Source organism: Cupressus sempervirens, chromosome 11 (assembly GCF_028749045.1).
Source record: "Cupressus sempervirens isolate cs-2001-9-10 chromosome 11, ASM2874904v1, whole genome shotgun sequence".
In the NCBI taxonomy this organism is placed as follows: Eukaryota; Viridiplantae; Streptophyta; class Pinopsida; order Cupressales; family Cupressaceae; genus Cupressus; species Cupressus sempervirens.
The window spans coordinates 159,993,586-160,020,377 of record NC_143128.1 but is presented as its reverse complement, the minus strand read 5'-3'; the positions used below and the strand labels follow the sequence as shown (position 1 = coordinate 160,020,377).

At 33.1% G+C, this 26,792-nt stretch overlaps 1 pseudogene; it reads left to right on the top strand.

Annotated features, from left to right (window-relative positions):
- Window positions 1–26,397, top strand: part of LOC149528685 (protein CHUP1, chloroplastic-like) — a 112,242-nt pseudogene extending 85,845 nt beyond the window's left edge.
- Window positions 26,398–26,792: the final 395 nt, after the last annotated feature.

Below are 26,792 nucleotides of genomic sequence, written 5' to 3'. Positions count from 1 at the left end.
ATAGTCCAATTGTTAGAATTTGAAATCCTAAATGAATGTCATTTAGCTAAAGTTCTAATTATCTAATAGTCATATATTGAAAGGATATTCTTTTTTCTGAATAGGAGGAAGAAACATTCAATTGTAGAGTTCTGACTTGATCCTGTGTATAAATATTTGTTACACCATTCAACAATTTCATGTGCATTTTTGAATTTGGATTTTTCCTCAAATTTTAATTGCTCTCTACTAAAGGCTCTCTTCATGCATGCACCAACACCATCATGTTCTCCTTTACCATGTCCAACCTCAAAAAGACTCCACACATATTAGATACTAGTTTTCCTATGTGTCCTACTCAAGCAATAGAACAATCTAGCATTCTTGAATTGTCTTGTATAATTATCTAATCATATCTAATGTTGTGTCATTTGAATTTGTCTCTCTTTTAAATTATCATAAAAGAGCTTGAAACAATATTGGACAAACTCAAATGAATGAAGTTTATTATCACTCATATAGAAATGGTACTCTTTCAATATTTTGTGATCCTTCTTTGGACTATTAGTGCATTCCTATAAACTATATGAACATAAATTGTTACTTGCACTAATTTGTAATATTGTGATTGTACCTCATCTTGTGGTGCAAGTTTGTAGTTCTCTATAAAGTCAACAACTGAAAGAATAGTACCATTTGGAAATGTATTCTTACAGATGTAAAATTTTCCATTGAACCATCTAGCATATTGAGAGTGTTTAAGATATTTTCTTATGATCAGATACTTAAACTCATCCATAAATGCATGAAAACTAACTTTATCTATAACTAGATCACAACTTCTTCCAATCTTCCCATCCTTCAATTGATATTCAATAGTTTTGAATCTTTTTACATCAAATAATTGTTGTCCAAAAGTATTAAAAGTATTTTCATGCAAACATTCATCTAAAAAAGAAAGGTTGCCACACATATCACATGTACCAGAAAGACATTCATTGAGAAGAAATTATTGATCATTAGTTGGCTTGCAAAACAAACCTAATATGAAATTCTTTATAGTTTGAGATGGTACTTTTATACCACATTCCTATAACATTTCTTCGCTATGCATGGTACCACGTATAGATCAAAATACATCATAATGGTAATAAAATTAAACATAAGTTTTACAACATCATGTGATTCTTTCCTTGTTAATCCTTACATACCATGGTTTACACTTTTCAAAAGATCTTTCACTAGTGGTAATAATTAACACCTTTCCATCTATAAATTTTCTAAATAATTCAATTTGAGTCATGTCCAAAAGCTGTTTCAGACATGGATCACATATTTTTGAGCCAACTCTCAATTTAAGAACATCTCTTGAATTAGATGATACTCTTGTATTATGATGCCAAAAAAATTCAACCAAACTTTTGAGTTCACTAGTAAGTTTCATATCACATCTCAAGAGTGTACCACTACAAGTGCACACAATATTTGTTGGATCACATTCAAAGTTAACCTTTTTCTTTACAACTCTTTCTAATGTCTTACAATTCACATTAAGATATCCACTTATGTTACTAATCAATCTTTTGTCAGTTGTTAATTTGTTAACTAAAGTTGTTGTTATTGCTCATCGTGTTGCATTCTTATCTTTAGAGCAAATTCTCTTTTCAATAACATCAAAGGCACTAGCAATAGTGAATATAGCTTGTTTTAAAGACTATTATTTATTCTTTGGTTTTTCATGCATTCCTAACTTTTTAATTAATTTTCACATTTTATACATTTTAATTAGTTGCAAAACATCAACTAACATTGAAATCCAAATTACTTATTATAAAAAATATGTCTATATAATCTATAAGCATGTGTCCTAATTTGTCTCCATGAAACCAATCCCTCAAGATTATCTAGCACATCATTAGTAAAATAAAAATTATGTTCAAGCACTTTATTATCATTCTAACATGTTTGCTTAGTAATTGGTGTATCTACGTCTACATTCATACATTTTTTATTTTCAATTAGCATTTCATTTTTACTATTATTTGGAATTTGAATCTCATTTTAATTTTTTCTTGTTATGTCCTTTGGAGCATGCATTTCTATTACAATTTATTGTGTAGGATTGTTTGGCAATCTATTCTCATGAAGAAAATCTAAATCATTTTAATCGTAACCTGCTTCTAAAATATCACCAATTTCATCATAGAAAAAAATTAAGGGTTTGGAAACACACCTATATTGAATGTTTGATTAGAATGTGCACCTAAATCTCCTTGTATTGGGTTCTCCTGCTTAGCCTCTTCATCCATTGTTGTATCCTCAATTTCTTTCTCCTTTGAAACATTGCTCAACTCTCTAATTCTTTGGCTTCTCTCTCATTGACATTGTGCTTCATTCTCTTTATTTTTTTCAATCTCCTCATTTGTCAGAACTTTTATTGTCTTCTTTCTTTATTTTTTTGATCCCATGTTTGAACTAGTTTTGAATTTGAACCAACAGCTTGTAAATTATAGAAGAAGACATGAAAATAAAATAACTATGATAGAAATTCACTGTTGCAGTTTGATACTATCGTTCAATCATTGCAATCATTAAAAATTGGTATGTGGGGAATCTTTTTAGGCCCAATGGTCGATTAAAAATGGGTACCTAATTGTTTAAATATCAGATACCTGATTATAAATTGGGCACTTGATTTAGTTAATAGCTGAATCAAAATTAGGCACCCTATTTTTGAATTACAAATCAGGTGCCCGATTCTAGTGACATGGGTAGGTTTTTGACATCAGCATGAAGTTTCATGGGATTTTGCCTTGGAGAAAGGCATGGCATAGGCTTGATCCCATGAATCGTATGCCTTTATGTACCAATTTTTTACTAAGGCATTTAATCAACAATTTTAGGGATTGTCATAATTTTTATATGGTTGTACCCATTAATTTTCTTGACAAAACAAAAATCCATTATAAGTGTTACTATTCTGATTTAAAATGTACGTTTTATAGTGTTTTGAGTTCATTTTCTATTTTTCCATTATTTATTAATCAAAAGTATCTCTTAAACATTAAATACTGACATTCACTAAAACTTTAATAACTTTTTAAATTTTTGATATTTTGTAAATTAATCTACATGTCATCAATTCTCACACAATTATTTTAAAGTTTAAAATAAAAAAATAGAAAAAATTAAATTTTGATTAAATTATGGCATCCATGCAAGAGAAGTTTTAGTAATTAGCTAAATCATTAATTAAAAATTAATTTAAAAAATATTCATTAAAAAATTCAAGAAAAATATTCTCAGCAATCTTTGGTGTGTCAAGTATCTTCATTTAAAAGGATTCAAAAAAATTTATTTATTTGTGTCAAATATTGTTGTCCTTACACAGGTGTGGTATGATCCTAAAATAGGCATTTTAAAAAAGTGGTTCTTAAAGATCCATACCAAAAAAATTTCAAGCATATAGGTATAAACATAAATTACATATGCAAAAAGAAGATCCCAAGCACTACAATTCGTATTGCTAAATTTTTCAAATATTTAATCTCTAAAAGGCTCAAATTTTGGCATTTTTTGACAATATATTTCAAAAACAAGAAAAATACTTCCACATTTTGGCCAAAAGTGAGACCCAACTTCTTGCACTGACCCAAATATTTGGTACAAGATATCAATGACTATATAATTTGAATTGCTAGCTATATTATAGTAATTTCTGATATTTTTCCTACATATGTTCTTAGAGATTCATCTTACATCATTTTAGCATCTTGAAATGCACAAATCAAACTATGTAGCTTCAATTTCATAGAATGTTCATCACCTTCGAAACTAATTTCTGTTAGAATCTGAAAAGATTAATAACCCAGAAAACTAGTGCAAAGAGTAAATATCTAAACTATGAATGCAAATGATACAAAATCAAAATAGCATCATAGAGTTAGTCTCCAAGAGAGTAATGCAAATGTTGGAAGCAAAATAGCATTAAGAGGATGCAAAAATAAGATATACAAATACAAGCCAGGTAGCATGCTTATATAGGCAAGGAAGAGAGAGGAGGTGGCAACACCAACCAATGAGGAGCAACCATCTATCAGACTAAAGATAGCAAAGTATCTTCCCAAGATAGCTAATGGATGCTCACATGTAGGAAGGTGACACCTCACAACCATTCACCTAATAAGACATGCTTTATTAACCTAAGCGAGATTATTAAAAGTGTAGGAAAAACCTAGCAAAATAGGAAAAAATAAAAAACTACACTAACACCCCCCCATAAGCGAAGCTTAGGTGGATGTAGAAATGGGTCCCGACAACGAGGCCATGTTAGGTACCCAAGTACAATGCAAGAAGATGCAACCTCTGAAAGCGAGGAAAGAGAGAAAACCACCAGGGAAAAACCCTCCCCCAAAAAGAGGTAAGAACCTAGTGAAGAACTGAAGAAGTCTCCCGCTAGGGAAATTGTCCCCTAGAATAGGAACAAGGAGTGATCATGAAGAAGCAACATCACTGAAGCATGAAAAACCGCAAAACTCTGTCAAAATGCTGATCTGTAGAACCCCCATGAAAATAGAAGGCACGAACCATCAACCAAAGGAACCTCCATGGAAATAGAAGGCACGAACCATCAACCAAAGGAACCTCGATGGAAATAGAAGGCACGAACCATAAACCAAAGGAACCTCCATGGAAATAGAAGGCACGAACCATCAACCAAAGAAGCATAGAACAACAATATAACCTCCCCTTAAGGTAGGTGAGGTGACAGGCAGTTGAAAAGATGGGCCAAAAAATCTCCTACAACACAGGAGCCAAACTCATCGAGAGTGAGGTACAAACACAAATAAAGGCATGTGTCGTCGACACTGCATGAGGAATTAGAGAAAGAGAGCCTATAAGCGGCAAACAACTATCCCCCCCATGGCACTTTATATAATAGTGCGAGTACAATGAATCACAATGATGAAAAGGATCCCGAATCGCAAGAGTGGCACTTTATCTCAGTGCGTTGCATAAAGATGCTTACAGTGAATATCAACAATGATCAGAAAAAACATAAGGTTGAAACAACAGAAGGTAAAGCCCAAAATGAAGTAACTGAAGCAACAAAATCAATCTCCGAACCTGAAACAAACAGAATATCCACCAGAATGCTAAAATGCAAAAGACTGAATAGGATGTGTCTGGAACAGAATCTGGAACAACAACCAACATCACTAGAAAGAGCACAGAAAGAGCTTTCCAGCGATATAAAGAAGTCCAAAAATGGAGATCGGAAGCTCAAGATACGCCTCCCGGAGTGCAAAATAGAACATCTGACTTTGATTGCCATAATAGGCAACCAAACTGTATCAAAACTCAAAAAAACCTATACCAATATCTCTGTCTCAGAACCAGCTTTTCGACGCTTCTTTCGGATTGGAAAAATACCTCCATATGCAAAAGTTAATGCCAAAAAACCACAAGTAGGTCTTGATTTCAATGCATTACAAACCCTCATGAAGAGCATATGTTAAAAGTGAAACTTGGGCACAATAATCAAGGAAACAAATAGCACCACTGCGATCTATTCGAAAAATCATGCACTTTCAAAAAAAGAATCGCCTCGATACGAGGTCGTATGAGAAAGTTATGATCCTCCGAAGTTTCCAAAACGAGAACTGTGCATAGTCACGGCTGAGAATCTGCAATTTCTGAAGAATTCATGCATGAAAATCACAAACTAACTCCATTAATGGATAGAGCATAAAAAAATAGCCAAGTTCATAACAAGAATCATCAAAATCGGAGTCCGTATGAGCAAGAACGAGACATTTGAAAACTGCATTCAGATCTGCGGCTGCCAACGGAGAGGGGTATGGCTGTAGCTTTGCATGCTCGATCCTGAAAAATATATAGCTTGCATGCAAAATCTAAAAGATACCGAGATGGTTTTTCGGGGCTGTGAACAAAACCCAGAAAGCGTTTTTCTTGCTGATGAACAGAAGATGTTGCTGTAGTGTAAATCAGACGCCTTTAACAGTAAAAAACGGCTCCAAAAATCAGAAAACGACCCCAGCAACCAAAATTTGACATGCAAATGCTGGATCAGCTTCTTATGTCCATCAATGGCATGCTGGAACCTGCAAAACTGATTGAAAACTCCAAATATGCAAGTTGGTTGTCACATTTGAGATTGAAACCCCAGAGAAAAACTGTTTTTGTCAAAACTTTTCTGATTCTCAGGATCATCCAAAGATGCAAGAGAAGAGCATACTTCATTTTTCAAAAAACTACAATAAAGTTTATTTGCCCCTCCCGAATCTCTCAAATAAGGAAACTAAAATCTACTCTTGCACATAGAAAAGCTCTGATACCATGTTAGAATCTGAAAAGATTAATAACCCAGAAAACTAGTGCAAAGAGTAAATATCTAAACTATGAATGCAAATGATACAAAATCAAAATAGCATCATAGAGTTAGTCTCCAAGAGAGTAATGCAAATGTTGGAAGCAAAATAGCATTAAGAGGATGCAAAAATAAGATATACAAATACAAGCCAGGTAGCATGCTTATATAGGCAAGGAAGAGAGAGGAGGTGGCAACACCAACCAATGAGGAGCAACCATCTATCGGACTAAAGATAGCAAAGTATCTTCCCAAGATAGCTAATGGATGCTCACATGTAGGAAGGTGACACCTCACAACCATTCACCTAATAAGACATGCTTTATTAACCTAAGCGAGATTATTAAAAGTGTAGGAAAAACCTAGCAAAATAGGAAAAAATAAAAAACTACACTAACAATTTCCAAATATTTCCAAATCAAATGAGAAGTAAAAATTGAATTTACCTAGTTGTATTCAATTTCAGGAAGCTCAAACATTACTTCTTATCCATCTCTCATGTTGCACATGAAAAGATCTCTTTCTTCCTCGCTATAAGTTTCCAAATATTTTTCAACAATGATTGTCTTTAATGATTTTCTCAAAATCTAATATCCTTGACCAATACACAATAGATGTGTCTTTATCTTTTCCTTCCTTGCTAGAAGATTCCAACCCTATTAGGAGTTGTCTCAACCCTGTTAAGAGTTGTAGAAGATAGAAAGACCCACTGTCCAAAAAAATTTTGGGGAAAGACCACCGAATTCACTGTCAAGCTAATCTCTCAACTATTCCTTGCTGAATAATTATATGTATTATACTTTAAATTATTTTCTCTATCTTGTCAACTAGACCAATCACTGTTAGACCTTGTAGACCAGGTCACAAACCTTAGATCCAAATATCAAACTTTAGATCATGCAATAAAACATTGGCAATGAATTTTCCTTCACTTTCACTCTTCTCTACTTATCTTTGCATTCTACACTTTGTACTACTAATAATCATCCATATTTTTTCATACATCTATCATATATGATAAAGGAAAATGTAATTCCTTTATACCAAATCCATATAATAATTTCCTAAGTCGGCTATTACACCTTCTCAATTAATTATTATAGGACCACATTAGGAATATGTTATACTTAGCAATAACATTATTCTTTTGTCTTGCAACTTGAATATATTTTCGTACATGTATCATTATGATGGGTGAGATTGGCACATCATCACCAACATGTCTTCTTCACATCTTTAACTTCGGCTTCTCAGAATAAAAAATATGCTAAGAGATATAAAAAGTTTACCAGATCATGCCTCTATTAAGTTTATATAGATTTAATATCTTATGCTTCCATGGTTAGCTACCTATACTAGAAATTAGTATCTCCCTTTAACGTTGCTATTGAAAATACTCAATGATCATTCCTTACCAACTTGATCTTTTTGTTATTCTTCTGTCAAATACCACAAAAAGTTGCTATGTTGACATCAATGAAAAACATAGTAATGAATGTAACATATCATCATGATAATGAACTAATCATGTTTATAAAATACAACCCCATAGAAATATCATCACTAGCCATGCTTCCAACAAGAGGCTCTATTAGAGAGAAATTGATACAAGTAAAATACAATGAGTTATTGAGTGGTCATTTTGCAATCCATAAGACACTAGATTTTTCTCATAGATTCTACTATTGGCCAATAATGATAAGAGATATAAAGATGTGTGTGGATTCACACATAATTTATCAAAAGAAAAAGGTAACTTCATCAAATACAAGGTTATACTAGCCACTTCTTTTACTAAATACACCTTGGAATAGCTAAGCATGGCCTATGTAGTTTGGTTGGCTAAGACCAAACATAGACTTGATAGTGTATATGTTACAGTTGATAGTTTTAGCATAATGGCTCACTTTTTTCCATGAAAAATCCTCATGATGTGTTCCACATAGCCAATATTTTCTTCAAGGAGCTAGTGAGGATCCATTATTTTTCAATCAACATTGTGTGGATTCATGCATCATTTGTCAAAAGAAAAAAGTAACTTCATCAAATAAAAGGTTATACCAACCACATATACCAAATAGACCTTGAAATGGCTAAGCATGGATTATCTAGTTCAGTTGGCTAAGACAAAATATAGACTCAATAGTGTATATGTGATAGTTGATAGGTTTAGCAAAATGGCTCACTTTGTGCAATGAAAAAGTCTCATCATGTGTGTCACATAGAAAATATTTTCTTCAAGGAGCTACTGAGGATCTATTGTATTCCAATAAAAATTATTTTAGATGAAGATTCAAAATTCATGAGTCATTTCTTAAAGAGTCTTTGGAAAAGAATAGGCACTGACCTTTCTTTATGGTATGCTTATCACCCACAAATAGATGGGTACACTAAAGTGGTTAACAGAAGCCTTAGGAATTTGCTTAGAATTTAATGAAGTAATATTTTCAAATATGGGATCGTATTCTTCGTCAAGCTAAATATGAATACAATGATACTCAAAATAGATCTACTTGCAAGACTCCTTTTGAAATAGTTTATGGGATATGCCCAAGGGGCATATTGGAGCTTAGAGACTTTCGAAAGACTGTAGATAAGAATGGTAATGTTGAAGAGCTTTCCATGTCTATGAAGGAGATTTGTCATGTAGTAAATAAACCTTTACTGATAATACCCATAAAATGAAGCAAAGAGTTGACAAGAAGATAGGTGACTTACAATTAATGGAATGAGATGTCATTATGGTACAATTTAGTAAGTGAAAACCACAATAGGGAGAACCTTATAAGATAAAAATGTTGATCCCATTTTTATATCGACATGGAAGTTAAAAAATACTTAGATCATTATTTGTGTGTGTGTTGTGTGTGTGTGTGTGTGTGTGTGTGTGTGTGTGTGTGTGTGTGTGTGTGTGTGAGAGAGAGAGAGAGAGAGAGAGAGAGAGAGAGAGAGAGAGAGAGAGAGAGTTTGTGTGTGTGAGAGAGAAGATACAATAGAAAGAGATATAGATGGTGAAATAAATTAGTAAAAATAAGGAGATCCAAAGATGATGAGAGGGACAGCCTAACAAAGGGATAAATACTTAAATTACCTTTCATACATCTGTGGCACACTCCTTTATATTTATAACTAAGGAATGACTATTGTATATGGTTGAAATAATTTATGAGTAAATCTAAGGGTATCACATATGCAACCAATGATGTTTGTGGCCATATAAGACACTATATTACTTGTATCTTTATGTTATGTTGTGTCTTAGTACAATGAGATAATTTTAATTTTGGAGAAAATGGTACACTCTTTTTTTAGTATCTTAAATTCAAATTGACATTAAAAATACTTAGAAATTTATTTGGATAAAGCTTTGCCCCCAATGTAGAGTGCAAGTGGAAGTGGAAAAGTTAATGGATGGATAAGTGGAATTGGAACACACTGGATACATGATAATGAAAAAAAGGGAGGACTCAAGCATCTAGATACATGGATTGTATCCCTCTATATTTATTTTTCTTTCTTTGTTATTTTGATGGAATTTTTATTATTTTCTCATAGATGTTGGTATGATAATGAAGAGAAGAATGAAATGGGTTAAAAAATGGCGATCAAGGACTTATGACAATGTTTGGTTAAAGGGGTTAGAATGGTTGGGAGGAAGACATGGTTGATGGATGCTAGGTTGTAAGACCTATGATGGAGTTGTAAAGATCATCATTAGCACATACCTTGAAGGGTGATGGACAAGAAGAAATTTTGGGGGATATTAAGGAAAAAGTTTGAAGTTTGGGATATAGGGACCCAAAATGGATGAAGGAGATGATGGATTTTGGGGTATAAGGACACAAAATGGAGTTGGTAAATGGACATTTTAATGATTTTTAGAAAAAGGAAGCCTTTGGATTAGCAAAATTGGATTCCATTTTTAAAATTTCCTTAAGATTTATTGCTTAATTAAGTAGCTTTGGAATCCACATAATTTTTGTTGTTTTTTATCAACATTTGTGCCCTTTGGACTTTTTTCTTTCTCTTTGATCACATTTTTCTTTTCTTGAACATGTCTTTTAGAGGTTACATGTTAATCCTTGGATTTGTGTAGATATTTCACTTGATTCACTTTATCTTTGGCATCCAAGTTACTTATTTTGACCATGGTATGGGTGTATGAGGATAAATGGAATGGACAGATTATGGATTGTCAAAATTGGAAGAAATTCAATGATCTATGCCTGTTCTAATCTTTATTAGGAGCTTGAGGGGATGAAGTGGAAGAATTAGATATGGTGGATGGATGTATGTAAGGATATAAAATGGGTGGAAGGGATGAAGGGTTTGGATTTGCAACATAATGACCCAAAATGGATAGAAATGATGAAGGAATCAGAGTATGGATATAAGGTCACAAAATTGACTTGGAATATGGATGATGGGAACATTTAGTTTTGGATGGAGGAATTTTGGATTTGGAAGGACTCGAAGGTATACCAACATCTTGAGTAGGGCATTTTTTAATGGCTAATTGTCTAATTTTAGGAAATTTTGGCTAATAATTTAGTTCTTAAAAATATTTAAAATCACCACATTTTTTATTATTTTTAGTTATAAAATATTTAATTAATTAAAGATTTGCCAATTCATAATAGAAATTATTTTTATTTTCCTAAATAATGTAAGATTCATAAATATTTTTATATCTTATTTTCAATGAGGGATGCTTAAATTTTACCTTGACCTTGAGCCATTATTTCTACAATAGGATACTTATTATTTTTAATACAGGATACAAGTTCATGTATATGGGGTTCATGAGTGGATTGGATAGGAGCAACAAGATCTCATGGAGGATTAGGATCACAAGAGTGATTATGAGGGATAATAGCATCATGAAATGGATTGGGATCTTGAAATGAAAATAAATGGGTTCTTTTATCCTTATTTATAAGAGGATCATGTATTGGGATGAAAGGAATGATTGGATCATATAGTGGAATAGAATCATATAATGGAGCGGAGGGAATGTAACCATGAGATGGAGTGATTTGATCTTGACATGTATGATTATTAGTTGGAGTGGAAGGAATGTCTTCATGAAGTGGAGGATCTATGGATGCTAGCTCTTGAGATGGAATAGAATCATAAATGGGTTTCATAGAAGGAATGTCTTGATCTTTATTAGGAAAGGGATCATGAAATGGATTACGAGGGATAAATGTATTTTGAGGGATAAGGGATTTATGGGATGGGGAATTGATTGGATCTAAAGGAGAGGAGGAATCCAAAATAGCATGCTTTGGAGCAAGTTCTCCACACGGCATTGGGTGTATAACTTTGGGTGATTGGATTATTTTATTTCTATATTTGAGAAAAATGGGGTGTGGATGTGATGAAGTGCAAGGTAGGAGAATCTCCAAAGGATATGTCCTAGCCCCCAACAATATAACCACATAGCAGAAACACAACAAGAAGAAGCAATAACACAATATCTTTCACCAAATCACAACTCTTTATTCATGGAATAACTGTTACATGCAATGTGTCAGGTTGTAAGGCCTTCCCAATTATGGCCAAATACAAAGCATGTAATAGTTCTACACTTGATGAAGGGCCACACCACCCTACTAACTCATTACAAAAAATGCAACAATATGGAGAATAGAGATGACAAAATTCTTTCCAAGCAATTTTATTATACTTGAATATCCAATAGCAATTACTATAACATTTCTGCAAGATCTCTCAAGATTCAATCCAAACCAGAGCTAGTCCAAATCCACACTCTGGTAGAAACCTCCAAGATCTCAACTTGTGCTCACAAGCCACCAAGCAACCTCCTTGTTTCTAAACTGTAGCCACTAGCTCTTCTCACAAACTTGCAATCCCACCACAATCGTACTATAAACTACCTCACATTTAGTGTTCTATCCACAGATTCAAGAAAAATCTCTCCTCACTTCCTCCTCCTCTCCAAGCTTCAACTAAGAAGGGCTCACCCCTTGAAGCTTTCATATCTTGAAGCTTGACCTTCCAAAGCTTGATTAGAAATGCTCATATGCCTTTCTTAAATAGGCACTTACAACCCAATGCATGATTTATCCACAACCTTCTAGAATTCCACCTACACAATATCCACAAGCTTCGAGGATTCTACCTACACAATATTCACAACCTTCCATAATTCCACCTACACACCTTGATAAATGGATTGACATCCATATTTATTTTATTTTTCTATTATGCCACCTATGCACCTCAAAAATAGAAATTCCTCTTTTTTTTCTTTTCTCCTTTTCCCCTTATTTTATATTTAAATTATTTTTCCTTCTATTTTCATCACTTTCTCTCTCCTCTACATTTTTTTTTTCCATGTAAGATGTTCCTACTTGAAACTCCCCTAGTAGATAGAAAAGTGTGTCCCACAGTTTGACGCCAAAAAGAAAGATCTACAACCATCTTCATCTTCACCAAAGGTTTCCACCTCAATAGGGTAAAGAAAACCAACATGCAAATCTTCCACATCTACATCCATATGTCACACACTAGAATATCAATGAGCTAATCAACATGCTCACTCTTAGGAACAAACTAAACATAATACTTCATCACCAAACCCTCATCCACATCAACAACTAGTGAATCCACACTAGCAATAATAGACTCCACATCAGCAATAGAAAACTCTACATCAGAAACAATATGTAAATTTCCATCAACACAAGACAAATTCCCAACACTAGTAATCTCATTGCTCACAAAAAGGTGATCTGCAACATAGAAATCATCACCAACATTAAATGGATCATCCACAACCAAGTGCTTTGAAATCTCCATGTTAGACTCAACCAATGGATCATAAGAACCAATCTCCATTCGAACATCAACAAGGTTAGGAATATCTTCAGCAACATCTTCAAGTTGCTCTGTAGGTTTTTTATCAGACTCCCCACCTCGACCGTGCCACACCATCTTCTTTCTTGAACAAGTCACTTAACTAGCTAGATAGCCCTCTTATAGATTAGTAGACTCCAACTCCATCTATGAAATGCCTTCCTCATCTTGTCTTTATCTTGATCAGTTGAATTAGTTTCAAATAGAGAAACCTTCTTCTTAGTTTCATCAACCAAACTAGCTTCCAACCGACCAGACATTTTAGAAAAATTCTTCTCGACTATATCATGGATATTCACAGTCATCTTAGGGTCCAATCCTCTTAGTTTCATTTCCTAAGATCTTCATAAACCCTCTACAAAAAATCCTTCCCATTCCCCTTGTGACAACTTTTAATTGTTTGCAAGTTAGATTAAATCCTGCCACCTTGCATGAACAATCAAGAACCACATCATAAGTCGAGGACCACAGATCTGTAATCCACAAGTGCTCTATGATTATACCTCAACAAGATAAACCTTCTATCTTTGCATCTATTGATCAATTTGCATGTCCTCCCAAAGTCCTAGTGCAAACTACCACAACTTTGGAAATCTGTCTACACACTCAGAAACTCTTGCTTTGATAAACTTTGCCCAACCAAGATTCTAGTACAAGTTGCCTCACACTTTGGTGATCTACTTGTACACTTAGGAACTCCTGATCTGATAACACTTGATGAAGGGCCACACCACCCTACCAACTCATAACAAAAAATGCAACAATATGGAGACAAGAGATGACAAAGTACTTTCCAATCAATTTTATTATACTTGAAACTCCAATAGCAATTCCAATAATATTTCTACAAGATCTCTCAAGATCCAATCCAAACCCAAGATAGTTTAGATCCACACTCTGGTAGAAACCTCCAAGATCTCAACTTGTGCTCACAAGCCACCAAGAAACCTCATTGTTTCTAAACCACAGCCACTTGCTCTTCTCACAAACCTGTGATCCCACCACTATCCCATTGTAAACTGCCTCACATTTGGCACCTTGTCCACAAACTCAGGAAAAAACACTCCTCACTTCCTCCTTCTCTCCAAGCTTCTACTAAGAAGAGATCACCCCTTGAAGCTTTCACACCTTGAAGCCTGACCTTCCAACGCTTGATTAGAAATACTCATATGCCTTGCTTAAATAGGCACTTACCACCCAATGCATGATTTATCCACAACCTTCTAGAATTCCACCTACATAATATCCACAACCTTCTAGGATTCCACCTACACAATATCAAAAACCTTCTATAATTCCACCTAAACACCTCAATAAATGGATTGACAACCATTTTTATTTTATTTTTCTATTATACCACCTATGCACCTCGAAAATAGAAATTTGTTTTTTTTTTTCCTTTTCTCCCTTTTCCTTTTTTTTTTCCAATTTTTAAATTATTTTTCCTTCTACTTTCGTCACTTTCTCTGTCCTTAACAATTTTTAATTTTAATTTTAATTCTATTTATTTATTTATTTATTAAATTTTCCCATGCAAGATGCTCCTGCATTAGGATGATGGTGAATTTCAAGGATCAAGATTGTGTGAAGGTTGAGATATATGTAGGGGATTGAGATGATGGTTTGGACATTAAGTTGAAAGTATGGGGAATTACATGGAGGATTTGATTTGGATGCAACATGGGGATTATGGATTTGGAAACATGGGGGAAGAGAACATACATTTTGAAAGATAGATGTTGTCTTTTGAACACCATTTTTTAGGTTAATGGAATAATTCTTGAGTTCTACAATTTCTTTTGTAATGACATTTATGTTTGAGAAATTATCAAATTGATGTTGATGGTATATCATTTTATGAATGCTGGAAGAAAGAAGGCGATAAGTTAAAGAAAAATGCTAATGTGGCTAATGTGAACATGGAAAATGCAAACAATCCCATAGCTTTCATCATGTGTAACATCGGTGACGAAGGAAACCTTGAGTTATGGTACCTGGAAATTGGTTGTAGCAACCACATGAGTGCTAATGAAATTTTATTTTCTTTCAGTGATAAGACTTTTAAAACTGAAATTAAGATGTGAAATAATGGAACCATTCCCATAGTGGGCAAAGGATCTATTATGGTCTGCACCAAGCAAGGTGAGAAGAAGGAGATACAAAATGTGTACTTTACCCCTGATATGAAGCACAACTTAATGAGTGTTGGACAACTCATTCAAAATGGACATAAAGTGCTTATGGAAAATAACAAGTGTGTCATTCATGAGAAGGATGGGAGCAATAGATTACATGTAGTAATCCAAATGATAAAGAACTGAATGTTGCCATTAAGGATAGAGACATGTTTCTCTTCTTAGGTTAGTGTTGCACCTCCCAAGCATGCATGTATAGTAGTGCATTAGTAATCAGCTCTTAGGAGTGTGCTTGAAGACCCCTCCAAGCTTTGGCATCTTAGATATAGACATCTTGGCTTTGCTAGTTTAAATTTGTCATCCAAGAAAAGAATGATGGTTTTCCAAGCATTGTAGATTCATATGACAAGTGTGAGGCTTACATATTGGGTAAGAAACATAGGCTTCCCTTTAATTCTAGAAATTCTAGATGGGCTAGGGCACCATTAGAATTGGTGCATTCTAATTTGGTAGGCCCTATGCAAAGTACTTCTATTAGGGGCGTACTTATTTTATGACATTCATAGATGATTCCAGTCGTAGGACATGGGTATATTTTTTGAACAATAAATTTTGAATCATTTGATAAATCAGTTAAATTTAAAGCCCTGGCTTAAAAAGAATGTGGAAACAATGTAAAAGTCCTTAGATCAAATAGAGGACGGGAGTATATCTCCAATATGTTTGTAAATTTTTGCATGCAAAATGGCATCAAGAAAGAACTTACATCTAGTTATATTCCATACCAAAATGGAGTGGCTAAGAGAAAGAACAAGACCATTGTTGAAATGGAAAGAAGCATGATGAAAGAAAAAGGACTTCTAACTAAATATTGGTGAGAAGTTGTATCAATAGTAGTATATTTGATCAATAGGTGTCCTACAAAATCAATTTGTGACAAGATACCACTTGAGGCTTGTCAAAGAATAGATGGATAGTTGAGCACTTGAGAGTGTTTGGATGTCTAGTATATGCACATGTGCCTAAGGAACAAAGGGAAAAGCTAGATGAAAAAGGTGTGAAGTGCATCTTCATAGGGTAAATCTTAGGATCAAAGGCTTATAGATTGTATGATCCAATAAATAAGAAGATCATCATTTCAAGAGATGTGGAGTTTCTTGAAAGTCAATCATGGGATGGATCAATATATGAATCCTCAAGAACTTCAAGTAAAGTGCCTACTATTGAAGGGGAAGAAGATAACATTGGTGATCAGCAAGAAGATAGAGTAGAAAATATGGATTGTAGATGAAGGAAAAAAGGCAAGCAGCCCTTAACATATTGAGCAATACCTCCAAACAATTCAAGAGATCCCCAGGCTAGTATTCAAAATAGTAGCAACAACAATACTAAAAATTTAGATTCCACTATCTCCTCCCTATTGCCAAGAAAGACCAAAAGTCTAAGGGAGATATACCAAGAAGAAAGGTATGATGAAGATTATGATGAGAGTGTAAATTTTGGATTATTTTCTCATAGTGCTCCAACCTATTTCAAGGAAGCTATGAATGAGGAGAAATGGTGTAATGCCATGGATGAGGAAATAGATGCTATTGAAAGGAATGAGACATGGTAGTTAACTACTTTTCCTTCCAAGCAATAAGGAATTGGATTGAAATGGGTTTACAAGAACAAGTGTGATGCTCAAGGAAAAATAGATAGGCATAAGGAACATTTAGTGGTCAAGTGGTACAAGCAGTAGTATGGTAGACATTATAATGAGGCATATGCCCCATTTAAAAGAATGGAAACCATGTGTGTTGTCATAGAAATTGCAGCCCAACACAAATGGAAGGTATATCAAATGGATGTGAAGTATGCCTTCCTAAATAGTGTATTGAAGGAAGAAGTATATGTAGAGTAGCCACCTAGTTATGAAGTTGCAGGTGAAGAACCCAAATTTTATAGATTGAAGAGAGATATTTATTGGATCAAGCAAGCCCCAAGGGCATGGTATAGGAGGATTGATGCATATTTGATGAGCAATGTCTTTAGCAAAGGTGATGTTAAGCCCACACTATACATCAAGGCAGAAAATGGTAATGTGTTGATTGTTGTCTTCTATGTAGATGATTTAATCTTCACTAGAAATGATAATTTCCTAATTGGAAACTTCATGGAAACTACGAAAAATGAATTTGAAATGATATACCTAGGTCTCTTGAAGTACTTTATAGGCATAGAAGTATTTAAAAATGCATAATGGCATCTTCATTTCTCAAGAAAAATATGCAAGAAAGATTTTGGTGAGATTCAAAATATAGAATAGTAAGGCAGCCCCAACACCAACTACAGTAGGTCTAAAGTTGAGCAAGGAAGATTGTAGTAAAAGTGTGAATCCAACACTATACAAGATTATGGTTGGATGTTTGATCTATTTGATTACAACTTGGCCAAACATAATGCATGCAACAAGTTTGATTTCTAGATTTATGGGAACACCAAATGGGATCCTAAGGTATGTGAATGGTACAAAGGGATTTGGGATTTTTTATACTGCAGTAAATGATTTCAACTTTTCTAGTTACATAGATAGTGATTGGGCTAGAAGTTTAGATGATAGAGCACTTCTAGATACATGTTTCATATGGGATTGGGTGCAATTTCATGAGAATCCAAGAAGCAACCTATTGTTGATCAATCTATAGTAGAGGCTAAATAGATAGCAACAAATGCAATAGCATGTCAGGCTATTTGGTTAAGAAGTATCTTGAAAGATTTGAATGAAAGGAAAGAGGATGAAACCACAATTTATTGTGACAACATCTCATCAATTGCATTGTCCAAGAATCTAGTCTTCCATGGGAGAAGCAAGCATATAGAGATCAGATATTAGTTCATTAGAGAGTTGGTACAGAATGGGGATATCAAAATGGAATTTTGTAAGTGTGAGAAAAAACTAGCAAAAGTTTTCACAAAGCCTTTAGGCATTGAAACTTTTGTACACCTAAGAGAGGGTCTTGTTATAGCTGATTGGGATCAAGAGTGATCCTTATTTTTTTGGCTCGGGCAGAAGGGGGAGTGCTGAAATATTAAATGCAAATAGTCATTTTCCCTTGGAGCCAAATGCCCACAGACTATCCTAACTACGTTAGAAATATTAATGCTTAGTAGGTGAGTTTCAAATTTTGAAAAGAGGGGAAAAACATTTTTTGAAGAGAGACAAAAGGAATGGATTGGATTCATTTAGTCAGTTGAAGAGTTGTAGAGTAGAGAAGTGTAAGAATATAGAGCAAAGAAGGAAATAGATCAGTAAATTTAGTCATTCATAAGACAAAATAAAGTTTTTTCTTGTGTCTGTAAATGCACATGTTTCCTCTTGTCATTTTGTAAGTTCATTATTTATTGGATTTGTCCTGTGAATCAATGATTGCTCTAGGCATTATTGTATGCAACCATTAGAGATGCAAGTTAAAGTTTTAAGTTTTATCAATCTAAATATTTTAAGGTTATTTTAGGGTTTTTTGGTTGAAGATGAATGCTTCTAGATTTTTTAATAGTTTTATCATACTTGAATAGAAATTAAGCAGGCAAGGAGGCATACTAGAATATATTATTCTTCCTTTATTAATTGCATTTGAGAAGTTCATTGTTAAAAGCTTCACACTTTGGCTCTCTTGTTTTAATGGTGGAAAAATCTAAGTTGTACGTTTGGTCTATAGCCCACTCAACTTGGTCTTTACCAAGTCCTCTCTTTATTAGTCTCATTGAATTTTGTTTGCAGTTATTACTAATCTCACTAGACATCCTCTTCTACCAAGCGCCACTTTGTAGTGGCTACCAAGCTCACTCAACATTGCTTGTTGTTGAGCTCACTCAGCATATACTTGTGCTAAGTTGCCCTTGTTTGCTGATTTCACTTGGCTTCCTCTTGTGCCAAGCTAATTCTGCACCCACCGTATGTTACTCAACATCCATTAATGCTGAGAAAAATTGTCACTTAGCACCTTCATGTGCCGAGCAAAATTTTTAGGTTTGTGATTTTATTTTTCATAGACTTGTCCACCTGATTTGAGATGAAATTGTTAATTTCAATGAATTTTGATTATCATAGTTGAATTTTCTCAAATTTAAGGTGCTTCTCCATTAAATTCCCCATTAAATATTGGACTTTCAGTAGTTATTAATTGTCGCTAAAAGATTGTTGGAAACTTTTTTCGCTTGGGGAGGTGCATGGATATTGATAAAGTATTGTGCAAAATTTTCCCATGAGACTTAATTTTACATCTCTTCATTGACATATTGTCATTAAAAAAAATAAATGATGATGGACCATTCATCTCTTTGGGGAATAAATACATATGTTTCCATTATCTCAATTTTTATCAAAATTAACATTAAAGGAAATCCTTGTTATACGTTTTTTCTTTTATTCTCTTTTAACTGAACTTATTGCTAAAAAATTCTATGTCAGCTTTTCTAAGCTGATTTCCTTGTGTTTTTTACTCTTATTTTCTTTATTTTTCCATTCTTAGAGTCATTTCTTTAAGGAGATTTAGGATGTCCTTTCTTTGAAGAATGAAAGATGTTACATTGTTTTGGATGGATTGCTGAAATCAGTGAGTGAGTAAGAAAATAGAAAATTTCCATATGTGATGGTAAAGATAGCCCTTTTTGTCAGCTTGTCTATTTCAATTTATGTATTGACTCAACTTAGAAGCAAGAAGTAACTTTATATTCTTACTTTTATTGTTACCTCTTCCTTCAACTTGTCACATAATGATTTTTAATGATTAGCAACTTTGTGTCCTGTTTAGTTTTTATACACTTTGTATAATTGGTCAATAAGAATCGCCAAGGTCTAATGTACTTCCTAACATTGTCTTGAGGTTTAAATGTAATTAGGTACAGATACAATACATAAGGTAAAGAGAAAATATTTCTTGTTAGTACAAGATGAGTCACAAATTCTTATTTAGCATATTAGCTAGTCCTTATTAACCCACCAAGAAGAGACTCAAATTGTAATATGATTATTGAAGCAAGGTAACTAGTATCATACCATGGTGAATATGAAGGAATAGAAGTTTAAGTTTAAAAACCTTAAAAAAATAATAATCATGTTATGCTTTGGTAGGATTTTTAGTAGGAGGAGAAGGTTAAAAGAGTTGACTAGCATAGTCCATCATCGAGTAACAAGAACTTACCTGATGATGAATAGATTCTCCTATCAAAATTTAGTGATCTTGTATTAGAGGAGTTTTAGTTTCCATCCCTAGATGAGTCTTATAAAACTATACAATATGGTGATAAGGATAAACAATCTATGGAGATAGATTCTGATATAATGCCTAAGCATTTGAGTATTAGCATTGTTGAATTGAAAAGGTGACTATAGCTTAATGGAGTTCAGATTGAAATTCTTAATATAAAAATAAATGCTTTGGAAGCCCAAAAGAAGAAACTTGAAGAGGAATTAGCGAAAGCTTCTTTAGTTAACAAAGAACTTAGATGTGCTAGATGAATCATCGAGGATCTACAAAGAAACATTGAGATGGATAATAAAGAGTCAAATAAGAAACTTCATATGCTTCAACAAAGAATCATGGTTTAGATTCTTCTGAAAAGAATTTTGAATTCGAGAAAAAATTATAGTAGTTGAAAGAACTAGAAATGGAAGAAGTTAAATTAAGAAGGGCTAAAAATGTGTTGCAACAAGAAAAGTTGGGGTTGATAGTGAAACTAGACTATGCAGAAGTAAAACTCACTTCCCTTTCTAAAATTATTGAAGTACATTTTCCATCTATATTTCTCTAGGTTTGTCCAAGTTGTATCCAAGTCATAAGGTTTTTCCAATTTACAACTTCATGTTTGAATTGTTCTCTATGTGTCTGATGTGGTTCTTTGGTTTGAACAAAAGGTATTGAATTTTTCTTAAACTATAGATAGAGGTTATTGAGAAGCACAGAGAGGAGGTCAATTTATTGACACATGAGATTAATGATCTATCAAAGCATATAGGACCACAAAATAATCAATTTAGTGAAGTTGTGGAATTAGTTTATTTGAGATGGGTTAATGCATGCCTATGCTATGAGTTGATGAACTACCAAGCTCCTCTAGGAAAAGTGACCACACATGATCTCAACAAATGCTTGAGCCCAAGATCCTAGGAGAAGGAAAAATAGCTTATGTTAGAATACATTAGATCAAAATGAGTTCATAGATAATGACTTTGAGATTGCATCATCTAGGACATCCACACCTTCTAAGAGTGTTGATTTTGATGACTTATCTTTGGATAGTGCATCTAGCAGACAAACAAGATAAAAAGACTTTAGCTTGATCCAAAAACTTAGAAGATAGGTAAGAATTAACGATGGCTCTTTGATATTTCTAAGTGGATAAGCATATGATAGAAGAGGAAATGGTTCTATCAATGGGAAAAAGAGCCCATGACATAGATTCTGACACAAGGACATAGTTGATTCTAATACATTAATTGATGCCCATGATATAGCAATGAAACTTCTTGAGGCATATGGTGTAGAAATTCCATTAGCTAGTTCATCTAAAAGGGATATGAGTAACATGTTAGAAAAACCTTCAGAATTGAAGGATTCATCAATTAGTGTGCTAGTTTCCCTTAGACTTATGTCAAAGCTTGGCTCAAAATATAGGCACTAGTTAGCATTACAATGAGAGAATGTTATTAAAGGAAAAACATAACAAAGACCAAATGAGAAAAAATTTAGAAAATTTTAAAATAGAATCACTTAGTGAATATGTGAGACCAAAACATTTAACAGGGAAGAAGATCCTAAAAGCTCTTGAATTTGGATATTTTCAAACTAACTCCCCATGTGACAATCCATTTCAAGAGCCAAAAATCAGCAAAATGAAATTGGTAGAAATACAAGAGAGGGCCCCAAAGGTTGCAAAAGCACACCACAAACCTTCCATGGGTTCTCTAACACACAATGGTATTCCATTTAAAGCTTCAAGTGACAGTCGCATGCCAAATCCTCAACCCATACCCCGATATATAGCTTCTTTTGGTATGCCTCCCCTCCACCACCACAAACTAGAGATAAAGTTCAGAGTGCCACAAGTAGTTGAGTTTTATCTATATTTTGTGAAAAGAGAAGCCCAAATGGAGGTCATTGATGTGAGATCTACCACATCTAGCGATGTTGTAGATGCTCATAATAACTTAATTGGAGAGCTTGAAAACCGATCTGCATATCTATTAGCTATAAGTTTGTAGAGAAAATATAAATAAATCTACAAGGAAAAGTAGCAGAAAACATATTGGAAGAGAAAATAACTTTTATTGATTAATTTGCAATGCAATTAGCTCTCTCTATATAGAGACATTTATATTTTCTAGAACCAAGAAAATATCAATTGACTTCATGTGTGGAGGAGGTAAAAGATGATAGAACGACAAGTTTACTCAGTCACCAATTGATGGGTTGGAATTTGTCAATAATAGCCTACTATTTAGTTGTAACAAACATCAATAATTACTCATTCAAAGGTGGAATTATTCAAACCCCTTCCCTTAATTTCTACCACTAATGCATCTTTAAGCGGGAAAAATTACAATAAGAAATTTAAATAGGATAGGTCCCAGCATTAAACGTTTTGAGGTAGCCATTTACAAAAAAAAAGTTGGTTTCTCCTCTCACTATCGCTATGGAAAATTCATTCCTGTTGTTATTATACTTTCTAATTTTTAATCGGTTCACCCTAAACCTTTTGGGATTTTTCGTAATTAGTTAAAATACTTTACTTTAGGGTTTTTCACCCAAACAAGTGGTTTTGGCTTACCACAAACCCTTCTATGATAATTACTCATTCAACTATGGAATTGTTCCAACACAAAACATATTGAAAGAGAAAGATATCATTTTTTTTGATAGATTATTGCACTATAATTACCTCTCTCTATATAGAGACATTTACATTTTCTAGAACCATAAAAATCTCAACTACCTTCATGTGTGGAGAAGGTAAAGATTATAGAACTAAAAGTTTACTAAGTCATCAATTAATGGACTAGAAGATGTCAATAACAACTTGTTATTTAGTTGCAACTAACAACAATAATTACTTATTCAATGATGGAATTATTCCAACACTTTCCCTTAATTTCTACCACTAATGCATCTTTAAGTGGGAGAAATTATTACAAGAGTGAATTCAAGCATCAACCTCTTTGAGATATAGAAAGGTTCAAAACTTGAGAAATTTGACAATAGATAATGCTATGGTAAATATATCTATAGTTTGATCTTCAGTACCATAGAAGTGTAGGTCCACTACTTCACTCTTCATTAATCATGAAAGAAGTGATGATGAACTTAAATGTGTTTGGACTTGGCATGGCATACAAGATTCTTTGTGAGCTTGATGGTGCTTTGGTTGTCACTGAATATGGTGGTTGGATGAGCTTGTTGATGATGTGTCTCTTAAAGTAGTCTTCTAATGCATAGAGCTTCTTGAGATGCCTTTTATGCACCAATTATATATTCTACTCTAGTGATGAAAGTGACACTATTGATTGCTTCTTGCTACTCTAAGAAATTGGTCTAGATCGAAGATGAAAGATGTATCCTGAAGTTGATTTTATATCATCAATATCTCCTACATAATCAGAATCCATATAATCTACTTTAAAGTAGGTTCTCCTTCATGTTTGTACTCAATGCCAAGCTTGGAAGTTCCTTTGATGTACCTCAAAGTCCTCTTAGCAACTTTCCATTGATCATAGTGTGGATATTCCATGTACATAGATACAACACCAATAACATATGCAATATTTGGTCTAGTTATGGTAAGATATAATAGACTCTCAAAAAACTACCTATACAATTTTTCATCCACCTTCTTTTGAGTAGAATGATTTCTTGAAGGGTTTGTGGTAATCCAAAACCATTTGTTTAGGTGAAAATTTTAAAATTCTATTAAAGGGTTTGTGGTAAGCCAAAACCACTTGTTTAGGTGATTTTCACCTAAACAAGTGGTTTTGGCTTACCACAAACCCTTCAACAAAATTTTAAATTTTTTGCCTAAACAAATGGTTTTGGATTACGATAAACCCTTGAAGGACTTAGCAAAAAAAATCATTACAATGGTAAAAAAATACTTTCTTTAAGCTTTTCTCTATTATGAAGTGTCACTTTTCATGGATGACTTATTAGATGATGATTGTAATTTTCATGAACCATTTGTAATCCTTCTTGAGAGTTCACATTTCTATAGGTTTTGATTATTCCTCACACTCAAGAATTTGTATCTAAACAAACCTTTAATCATACCTATGATGTTTTTCCAAATTAATCCATAACTCCATCCAATGTCCCTTTTGAAGTATTTCTCCATATAATTATTCTTACACTTTTTGTTCCAACATGTCTTTTCACAATGACTCTTTAATCCACACAGAGTACATGGATGTAGATCTCAACACTAGTTTTTGGTGTGCCCTTTCTTGTTAGAATTTAAACATTGCATATATTTTTTACATTGAAATTTTTTGATTAAATCCATATAATCATTTCTTTCATCTATCATATATCCTAGTCCTTCATACATCGGTCTTATGATTAGCTCAATAGGCTCTATGATTCCTTGTTCATTTTTTCCCAATCCTTTACCTTTGTAGCCCATTTTCTTCATTATATTACATCCAAAATTCTTATTATAATAACTAATAGTATTTGATGCCACATTTTCATATTCTTTATCACAAATAGCCTCAACAAAGTCACACTTTTCTAGTGGTGAATTCAAATCATCTGTACTACATGAAACATCACATACTAATTTTGCTTTCACACATGCATTTCTTTGAATGACAGATTGATTTAGTTCATCCTTTAACAAGTGATTTTCTTCTTTACTTTCTTTATTTTCTCCTCTATGTCATCCTTTAGCAAGTAATTCTCTTCTTTTAATTTCTTCATTTCCTCCTCTAATTTGTCATTTCTTTTCTTAACATTATCCAACAACTTTAATTTTTTCTCTAGCTCTCCATTTGCTTCTATATAGTGATTAATTTGATTTAAAAAACTCCATCTTTCTATATTCATTTAATTTCTTAATTGTGTTATTCCTTCTTTCAAAAAATGCTTCTCACAAATTATGTCTCTATTTTCTTTCTTGGCATTTATTAATTTTATTAACTCTTCTTCTAAAAATGTCTATCTTAGAAATTAGATTTGCATTTTCCTTTAACACTCTTTTATCTTCCTTCCCCATTGTGATTAATCCACAAATAACACTTTCTTTGAATTAACCTATCATTTTGCCACATTTCACAATCATAGTGACAATTTCAAATTCCCTCATTTATTCCTTTAAGAATTCAAATGAAAGATTATTGGACATGATCACCATCTCAACCAAATAAATATAGTCAATTATACTCTAATACCATGTGGAAAACATATAAATAAATCTAAGAGTAAGGAACAATAGTGGAATATATATTGGAAGAGAATGTAACTTTTATTGATTAATTTTCAATGTAATTACCTCTCTATATATAGAGATATTTACATTTTCTAGAACCAAGAAAATCTCAACTGACTTTATGTGTGAAGGAGGTAAAACATGATAGAACTACAAGCTTACTCAACCACCAAGTTATGGGCTAGAGGTTGTCAATAATAGCTTGCTATTTAGTTGTAACAAACATCAATAATTACTCATTCAAAGGTCAAATTATTCCAAAAGATTTCTACATTTTTAGTGATAGTTCAAATATTATTGATATTAAGTTCTACGATATAGCTACATAGTTGCAGAGATTACTTTCTCCATCGAAGAAAATTTAATGGTTTGTTCTAATGTCCTTCACAATGGCAAGTCAAAGCTAATGTAGAAAATCAAGGTGGCTTTGTTCAATCACTAGCTAATGAAGTTCATTGACACAAATATACAAACATTAAAGATATTGTTAACATTGTACACTGGTTGGACGAAAAACTTTCATTATTGGTATTTTTTTTCCCCATATGTTAATGAATAGATAATGATGTACTTAATTTATACAATAGTTGGATATGGAACTTTTTCATCTTTAGTTTTATTTTTTTCTATTTCAAATAAAATTTTGATTTTGTATACCAAAATAGGCAGTACTAATAATTAAATTTATTAACCCATCGAACACTCCTTAATCATTTCATTCCTAGTAAAGATGTTGCCTAATAGTGATTATTTTACCAATCAATTGAGATGTATGTGGAATTATTTATCTACCTCATAGAAAATGTGCTATAGATATTCAATTACTATATTAACTCTACCATGTCATTCTTTCAATGATCAAGTGCTTAGTTTTTTTGATAGAAATATGGTTGGAACTACCAACTAATCCTTATGGCCCTAATATTTATCAACTAAATTTGAAGCCA